The sequence below is a fragment of the Prionailurus bengalensis genome, chromosome E4 (assembly GCF_016509475.1).
Source record: "Prionailurus bengalensis isolate Pbe53 chromosome E4, Fcat_Pben_1.1_paternal_pri, whole genome shotgun sequence".
Taxonomy (NCBI): domain Eukaryota; kingdom Metazoa; phylum Chordata; class Mammalia; order Carnivora; family Felidae; genus Prionailurus; species Prionailurus bengalensis.
Window position 1 is genome coordinate 11,035,868 of NC_057360.1, and position 9,605 is coordinate 11,045,472.

Genomic DNA, 9,605 nt, shown 5'->3' on the forward strand with positions numbered 1-9,605 from the left:
TTTTGCTAGGATGGGGCAGTGTCTTCTCAGCCAACTTGGAGTCTTCTCTCCCCACCGCCATTATCATCCTAGGGTTTAGTCTGGCTTGAGGAGATATGGGAAAGCCATCGCATGGGAGCAAGGGTCCATCCAGTGCTCGGTTCACACTGGCATCCGCTGTTCCATGCGGCCAGCATTGGGACATCCCCCCAGTTGTGTCCACGTGACTGTCTCCTCTAATCCGCGGCAATGGAATCACGCCGCTGCTTTTGTGCCCCATCTGGGGTCCCAGAACTTCTTCCAAGGCCCAAGCTCTGTCTGTATAGCATGGTCTTTTCTGGAAGAGCCATCCTCCTGCTCATCGCAAGACCTGGTTCACCCTCACTTCCTGCAAAAGACCTCTCCTTGTCCCTCCAGAGCCCATCTCACCTCTTTTCCCTTTAAGACTCCATGGTGTTCACCTAGCACTTGCCATGCAGGGATTGTCTTGTCCTGAGGGACGAGAGTCCTTTTCACGAGTGTCTGTAGGCCTTTCTAGGAATGGGCTCAGATCCTCACTGATACGTCTTCCTCAATGAAATTAGCACTTCATCCTGCCGCCAAACACCCCTCAAGCTCACGTAGAGAAGCAAAGAAAGGAGACGCAGGTAACAGGTAGAAAATGCGGATGCATGTAGGTTACCAAGATTATGCCCGACAAACCAGAAACGTGCCGTGTATATGTTTGATCTTCTGCACTACGCTATCACTCAAAGGCGGCGTCTCTGTGTTAATGATTTTTTTTAATCTTTACCAGCATCCAGCCTAGTGACTCAGATGATGGATGCATCTGTTCTATGCTGACCCTAAGTACGATGAAGAAATAAGAGGGAAATTAAAAAGCAAATAAAAATCCCCACCAAAACAATATTTCTTCTTAAGATGTTGACTGGAAAACCACAGACACAGAAACGATAGATAGATAAACCCTAATAATGGACTACTCTATCAGCTCTGTTAGTAACACAACAAATTCAGTTCCGTTCAATCAGGGTTGTCTCATTTCTACAAAGTGCTGCTGGACGAGGCTCTGGTGATAGAGAGAAAAATAAGACATGGTTATAGGGTTACATTTGATATGACTGCTTAGAATTTCCTAGCGGGTAGGCATGTTATGCAGTCATAAATAGGAACACAGATATGCAAGAAACTAGTATTTTCTTAAATAAAACATTCATTTTTAAGAGGAACCCAAGGGGCCCAGCTAACTCCTGGAGAAGGGAAACATATAAGGTACGGGGGATCAGAAGTCACCTACAACCTCTCAAGTGGGAAGTTCCTCAAAAACCAAAACACGCAGGGGTGCCTGGGTGGCTCAGCTGGTTAAGCGACTGACTTCGGATCAGGTCATGGTCTTGTGGCCCATGGGTTAGAGTCCCGTGTCGGACTTTGTGCTGACAGCTCGGAGCCTGGAGCCTGCTTCAGATTCTGTGTCTCCCCCCACCTCCCCTTGCTCCTCCCCTGCTCATGCTCTGTCTCTCTCTCTCAAAAATAAATAAAACATTAAAAAAAATTTTAAAAACCCCAAAACATGCAATATTGTGTTAGCTTCAGGTATAATAATACAATGTTGCATGGCAATTATACCTCAATGAAAAGAAAACAAACTTTTTAAACAAAGAAAAAAACCAAAAACAAAACAGATGCCATTCTTGGTAGGTAACTAAGGAGCGATTCTATGCATATGGCTGTATACAGATCTTTATTAAAACCCGAGTCACCGCTATTTGGATAGGTCTTGCACAGAATACACATACCTATTGTTGCGTAAACGGAGACACTTTTGGAAGTCAAAGGGAGCACTGTTCTTAACAATTACTCTGTGACCACAGCCGACATAAAGCTGGAGTGCGGCCATCCTCGTCCCGCAATGCTGTCGAAGTGAAGGAAAAGAATTAAGGGCAAACCCAAACATAAAGACACTTGAAGACCCTTAAAATCCCTTCTCAATATCAAACCCTCACTGACTCAGAGGTAGATTCTCCTCTCCTTTGCAGTGAGAGGGAAACAGTTTCCCCAGAATAATTTCACAAAATTTCTGCCACCTCCAGAGCTTACCTTTTGTGAAGTCCCTGCACGGGGGGGGGGGGGGGGGGGGGGGGGGGGGGGGGGGGGGGGGGGGGGGGGGGGGGGGGGGGGGGGGGGGGGGGGGGGGGGGGGGGGGGGGGGGGGGGGGGGGGGGGGGGGGGGGGGGGGGGGGGGGGGGGGGGGGGGGGGGGGCTGGGGCTTTCCTGTTTTCAGATCTGAAATTGTAACAATGTTTACTTGTTTTGGGGCTGGTGGGAAAAGAACCAAAAAATGGTGAATATTAGATGCCAAGAAGACAGTATTATTTCAGTGTGTTTGCATGGGACGTTGAATTTGTGACGGATGCTGAGTATTGAATATATACTTAAGTAACTTCCCTGTAGGCGATTTTAATTTTTTTTCAGGTTTATTTATTTTTGAGACAGAGAGAGACAGAGCATGAGTGGGGGAGGGTCAGAGAGAGGGAGACACAGAATCTGAGACAGGCTCCAGGCTCTGAGCTGTCAGCACAGAGCCCGACGCGGGGCTTGAACTCACGGACCGCGAGATCATGACCTGAGCCGAAGTCGACGCTTAACCGACTGAGCCACCCAGGCGCCCCTAGGCGATTTTAATAACATACATTAGTTCCTTTTATAAAGTAGTACATATACACTTATTGTAGATAATTAAAAAAAATAAGACAGATATACAGAAGAAAACAAAACCACCTATAAACTCATAGAGAGAAAACATATTAGTATATTTCTATTTGTGTATTTCAGATAGTTGAGATTATACTATATATGTACCTTTTTCTTCTTTTCTTTAACTTTTTTTAAACATTTATTTACTTTTGAGAGAGGCCACTCCACATTCTTCAATACGAAGGGGTTTCATGCAGGAAATGTGAGGCTTATATAACCTTGTATACAGCGTCGCCTTGGAAGAGAGCACTTGGAAGAGAACAGGAAAGCCCAAGGTCTGGAAGCCCAATTATTTCTGCCATGCCACTGCTGCTGAGCACCTGCCAGAGGCTGGCCCCCCACCCCCGTCCCCCGCCCCCCCCCCCCCCCCCCCGGAGCCTAGAACTCCCGCCGGAAATAATGGCGTCTCCTTTCCTTCCGCCTTGCAAACCGCGAAAAGTGCCACCCGCTGATCAGATCCAGACACCTGCTGAGAAATAACAGTATCCGGGCTGGCAGCACCTGTGACGTCCAGGAAAGCTTAGGCGGACAGGGAAGATAATGCGGCGCGTCGGTTCATGTCAGGGCCACAGGTGATGCGACAAATCCGACTTCACTTCATTTTTCTCCCTAATTGTACATTTCAGTTATTGCTCCGACCCGTGGCTGCGAATGGGACGGCGGTAGCTCAGATCGCAGCGCTCGCGGCCCCACCCGCATCCGTCTTAAGTACGCGCCCCGGGTCGGTTCCGCCTGGGGGCCCGGGACAGCCCACCCGCGGTTCTCCCCCACCCCCGAGTCCACTCCCGGCCCGGCCGTACCTCCAGCCGCACCGCCACTGGAGGGCAGCACCTGCCCGCCACCCGTGCAGCGGGAGCGGCTCCGGGGCTGGGTCCCCCAGCTGCGGCCCCTTCCATTGCCAAGGCGCGGCTCCGGTCCCCCCCCAGCGGGCTTCTCCCCGGAGGGACGGCTGCTCCGCGCCAGGGCCGCCGCTTCTTTCCTGAGCACCGCACCGCGCTTTCAAGGCCGCCGGCTCCTTTATGGCAAAGCATCTCCAGCCTGTGTGGATGCCCCCCCGCCCCCCCCCCCCCCCAACCGCCGAGGGTGGACTTGACCCCTGGGCCTGGGTGGAGGCCCTCTCCATCGGCCCCTACCTCCAGCCGGGCTTCCCTTCCGTAAGCTCCTTTCCCCGTGAAAATCAGCTCACGTGGGGCGCCGGGGTGGCTCAGTCGGGTTGGGCGTCTGACTTGGGCTCAGGTCATGATCTCCCGGTTTGTGAGTTCGAGCCCCGCGCGGGGCTCCGAGCCTGGAGCCTGCTTCCGATTCTGTGTCTCCCCGTCTCTCTGTGCCCCTCCCCTGCTCACGCTCTGTCTCTCTCTCTCTCAATAATAAACATTAAAAACATTTTATAAAAGAAAATCAGCTTGTGCAAAAGGACGCCATTAACTGCCAACTCTGACATTTCTTGGCACGTGGGTTTATCGTCTGAACCTGTAGCACCCAGCGCTGGGAGGAAACTTTTGGACATCACTCTTTGCCCACGTTGTTCCCATAGATTCCCAAACAACGGAATTACTGTATACAAGAGAATAAACATGAAGGTTTGATACATACTGGCAAGTTGATTCCAAAACCTCTTACCAATTTATACATCCAACAGCTAGTTAACAGCGCCTCTCCTGGAACCCTGGCTCACTGCACCTTTTGCTGAGTGGTATTTTATCTGTATTTATCACCTAGGTAGATATTTCCCCATATTATATATATGGGATATGTAAAGTATACATATCCTATTGCATAATGTATAACATTTACAACATAGATCTATTTCCCACAGGCTGCTTTGTTCACCATATTAAAGCGAATCATGCCCCAACCCTCTCTCTCACATATATCCTTGAGGCTCCGAAAACCAACACCTTCTAAAACTGTGAGGAAAGTAACACCCTCCTCATATTTGTCTCAGTCAACGGTAATTGTGGCAATTTTAATTGTGGACGGAATAAAAGGTGTTCTTCCACAAGTTGAAGGCGTAGATCACTAAGGAGTAGGTTGAGCCGTGGGTGGCCAAAATCCCAAATACCAGTGGGTTAAACCAGATTTTTTTTTTCTCTTTGTCATAGCGGGTCTCCTAGTGGCTCTCTCCCGGTATGAGAGCCACTGAACCAGGTTCATCCACCTTCCTTTCCCAAGTTTGCAGCCACCCAGCAGGAAGGAGAAGGGGAAGGCACGCTTCTGCTTGCTAGAAGATACTTTGCAGAAGCTGCACATACCCCTTCCTCTTAGAGCTCATTGTCCACAAGGTAGCCAGCCAGCCAAGTTCAGCTTCAAGGAGGGTGGGGAATACAGTCTCTGTCCGAGTATCAGATGAGTTCAGCAGGGAACACATACCAAGGAACGAATAGTGGTCCCTGTCCCAAAGGCACAGAAGTACAAGATACGTTGGGTTTTTTTCCTTAAATGGCACAGTTTACTTATTTCCTGGAATGCCTGTGCTCCTCCTTTACATAGAAAATACAAAGCTGTGGATAAGAGCCTATTGTTTTCCTTTCTTTTAATTATAGTCTGCTTTGACACAGATTATAGCTTCGGAGATATTTCAGATTCATTTTGGAATTCACATGGCTGCAATTTCTCATGCTTTGCTCCCTTTCCTCGCCCAGCCTCTCTGTCTTGCCGTCGACGGGTCTGAGAATACACACGCAGACGTAGCAGGTGAGGTTTGCTTCCTGTCCTTTCCTTGACAAAAGAACAAGGAAAGCTTTCGAAAACATCAGGAGGCAGAGAAAGAAACTAAGAGAGAAGAAGGAGAGATAGCAGGTCTCTGCGTTGAGCATCTCAACTTACAATGAATATAGCCTCCGTCATGCAAATTAAAAAACCCAATTTGGACGGGCCAGGGAGGTTTAATGGAGAGATACACATCAGGAGACTTGGCAATCTACAGGGGCAGGATCTCATCATGCTTCTGTACACATCTCGTGCATCTCATCAAGCACACAACAGGCCGAAATTACGATAATCCAATTTCATAAATTATTGGCCAAATAAGTGAAGACAGTGATGTAAATTTTGGGGATTAGAGACCGTAAGCCAAGAATAGGCACTAGCTTGAGCAACGGATCTCAGGGAGCCCTGAGTCTGCTTATCATCCGAACCACTTGGCGAGTAGCCTTTCTGCTGACCAGTTGGTTGGGCCAGAGTTCTCTGATCACTTGCCCATCTTTCCGTTCAGTTTTCGCAAACCTCTCCTGAACCACATATTCATGCAGTGCGCTCTACTCGAGAAATACTTTCTAAATGAAGCAGTGTGTGTATAGTTGATACAGTGATGATGAACTTGAAGTTGAGGGTATTCGTGTAGTAAGTGGCAGAGAGTGGGAAACTTCCTGCTCAAGGTTCAAACGCTCATCGTTTAGGGAGTCCAGCCCCCCAAATTCTTCCGAGGTCGGCGGATCTTCAGGTGCCCCCAAATCTGAGCTGTTGCTATAGGCTTTTAGCCTCTGGTTAAGGCTGGCTTCCACGCCGCCCCTAGCTTTGGGTGTCTGACCATGTGACTGAATTCTTGTGAACGGTGTGTGAATTCAGTCAAAACATATCTGGAAAGACATTTAACTGAAAACCTCAGAGTTCAAGGAGCTCTATTTGAGAGTATGCAAACGTACAAGAAGAAGATGCACAAAAAAAAACCAGTGGAGGGGCGCCTGAGAGGCTCAGTCGGTTAAGCGTCCGACTTTGGCTCAGGTCGTGATCTCACTGTTCGGGAGTTCGAGCCCCGCGTCGGGCTCTGTGCTGATAGCTCGGAGCCTGGAGCCCGCTTCGGATTCTGTGTCTCCCTCTGTCTGCCCCTCCTCCGCTTGCACTCTGTCTCTCGCATTGTCTCAAAAATGAATAAACATTAAAAAAAAAATCCCGTGGGGTGGATCTGATGAGTCTTGACGTGGGGGCAAAAGTGGGTTAGCTTGGGACATCAGGACTTAAGCCAGCCTGGGAATTGCTGGTGAGGGTCTAAGTCTTTGGGATCGTTAGAAGCTCAGTCATAACAACAGGAGGAGGATGGGGCAGGGACTGTTTTTTCCTCTTTACAGTTGAGTGCCTGCCCAAGGTCATACAGTGCAGGGCAGGGTGGAGGGGAGGGGAGGGCGCTGTGATGAAAATACAACCCCGGTGTCCCGACTTCTAGGCCAGGGCCCTTTCCATTATGCTGCAGCCGCCTGCTTCCAAGAGAGCCACATTCGATGCCCAGAAAATGCCATGCAGAAGCCTGCTGTGACTATTCTAAGTTTGAGTGGGGGTGGCTGGGGTATATGGTGGGTAGAGCCAGGGGAGGGCTGTGGGGAGGCCATCCTGCCATCCTGGATATGGAAGCCTTTTTTTTATGGCTTACCCGGTTCCAGCTGGCATAAACAAGGCAGAGGTGAAGATTAAATGCCCTGGACATTATTAAGCCCATTAGGGTTCTGGATACCTCCCCCCAGACTTCTCTTTACATCCCCAACCAAGTTTGATCAAATTTCTCACCTGTTCATGAAGAGATGTCCCTCTTCCTCGCCTCTCCTCAAGGAGCAAATATTCTCTCATCTACTTTGGGAAGGAAAAAAAAAATTCTTTTAGTCCAGAGTTCAAGTCACCGAGAAAAAAAATGCGTTGCTGTCCTCTACCCTGCCTTGGGGGACCAACTTGTCTCAGTCCGCCTGGGACTTTCACAGTTGAAAATCTCATGTGCTCCCTTTCATCCAGGACAAACTGGGGTTCTAGGTCATTCTTGCTGCCTGGGGTGGGGGTGGGGGCACTGAAGCAGACCCTGCAAAATGCTTTGTTCTTGCTAGATAAAGACAGTGGGTGTGGCTACCTACATCTAACAAAGGCAGAAGGATTGGTGAACTGGGCTGCTAGCCTCTTGCTCTGCAGGACAAGGAGCGTCCCCATGAAGGTGAGGGCAGGTGTTTTTTGAAGCCTGGTCTTCCAGTGTGAACAGAGAGGCTCCTTGGGGTGGAAGAGAGTGGCTGCGGCCAGTGGGAGAGGAGGGGCTGGGTGCCTCATGCTTGCCTGCAGGCAATTAGGCCTGTCTCAAGGAGCCCGGGAAAAATTCTTGTTCCAAGGTAGAACATTCTGGTAAAGTCAGGCTGGGGGCAATTACCTACAACGTCAATTAGCCTATGGGGTAATCGACAAGAGTCAGCACAAACCAGTCTGTGCTTCCTTTCTCTTGGCTGGCTCTCCCTGGCCCACGCGAGCGGGCAGGACCGTCACCTGCCCTGCAGGTGCGGGGAGGCTTGCGCCGGGCCCCTCCCCAAGTGTTCCCGTTTCCTGAGGAAGAAGGGTTCCCTGCTCACGAGGAGGCAAGGCCGCCTTTCGGACCTGTCACAGGGTATTTGCCGCGGCTGGATTTGTTGTCTCGGGGCGCGGCTCTTTGACAGCTGCAGAGGGGAGGACGGTCCAGCAGCATCGCAGCTTTCACCGTCTGGCCAGGAGTTTGGATGACCGGGAAGCTGAATTCAGCGCCCGTGCGCGCGGGGCTTACGCAACCCGCCGGCAGCAGCTAGGCGCAGGGCCCCAGGGGGCGTGCAGGGGCAGGGAGGCGGCGGGGCGGGCACCGCACTGCAGATCCCAGCCGGGAAAGCGCGCTGGGAGGTTCGGCGCCCGCACCGCCGCAATGCGGAGCCCGCGGCGGGGCTGGAGGAGCGAGCCCCGGAGCAGCCAGCCCTGGTGCTTGGGCGCAGAGCCCTAAATCTGGCGATGCTCCGGGGGTGGGTCTGGGGATGGCGGGGAGAACTGCCTTGTGGCAATAGGTGGGGGCGTGCAGCATGGGAGGGAGCTCAGGAGACGGAAGAGAGAAGAGAAGGTCAGAGGCCTTCCGGCAGTTTCTAAGGGGGAAGGCAAGGCGGCAAGCCCCTGTAACTGATCAGCAGCAACTGTTTCTCTTTCGGGGGCCGCTGCCCCGCTCTTTCTTCCCTGTAACTTGCGGCCACATCCCTCCCCGTCTTTGATCCTCCTAAACCACGGCCCACGGCTGCCCCCCTCAGCTTCCCTGCTGGAGTCCTGTTTGAGGACGCTCCCATGCTGCACCGGGCAGGTGGTTGCAATCCCACAATATTTATTTGACTTGATTCTGCACAAGGAACCAGGTTAGGCCCTTCCGGGCATATTCCTGGCCTCTGGGTATTGCAGGGTAATGATAAGAAACAGGACAAGGGCCCTGATAAATAAAGCACATAGCCAAACGTGGAACCTGAACACCTCGAGGGAGTTACAAAGTATCTTTTGTATATTTTCTCTATAGCTTTTTTTCCCCTGTAGGTACAAACTGTGAGGAACTTTGTCTCACCTCTGCAAATCTGATTGGGTAGTCCAGAGAAAGCTATAGGTTCTTTTCTTTTCTTTTCTTTTCTTTCTTTCTTTTTTCTGTTTTGTTTTGTTTTGTTTTGTCTATAGGTTCATTTCAGCTTCCATCCAACATCAGGAAATTCACTTTTTCGGTTTGGGTGGAGTAAGCCCGCTTTTAAAATCAGACAGACCTGGGTATAGGCCTTGGTGCTGCCTTTACTTGCTCTGTGTTCTTGGGCGCCTCCGTTCACGCGGTCAGTTTTCTCAACCGCGAAACTGGGCTGAAATAAAAAGAGGTTAAGAGCACGGGCTCTGACGTGTCGATAGGAATCCACCACTCACTGACTGTGCGACCTGGGTAAGTTGCTGAACCTCCTGGTGCCTCAATTTTTTCACCTGGAAAGTGGGCATGCTAACACTACCTACCTCCTTGCCGTTGCTATAATGATTGAATGTGTTAATAGATGCATAGAGCTTAAAATAGCGGCCAGCACAGAACACGTAATAATAACGACGATAACAATTTCATCGCAAGGTAGCTATGCCGTCTGAATTAGACAGTGCACA

General features: G+C 50.7%; 1 long non-coding RNA gene across 1 annotated transcript; it reads right to left on the minus strand.

Moving 5' to 3' along the window:
* Positions 1-2,240: 2,240 nt before the first annotated feature.
* Positions 2,241-8,727, minus strand: LOC122475823. Its single transcript, XR_006295314.1, has 3 exons — positions 8,073-8,727; positions 7,233-7,292; positions 2,241-2,294 (listed from the first exon to the last, which is right to left on the minus strand). It is a non-coding gene; the product is annotated as an uncharacterized LOC122475823 (long non-coding RNA).
* Between the last annotated feature and the right edge of the window lie 878 nt (positions 8,728-9,605).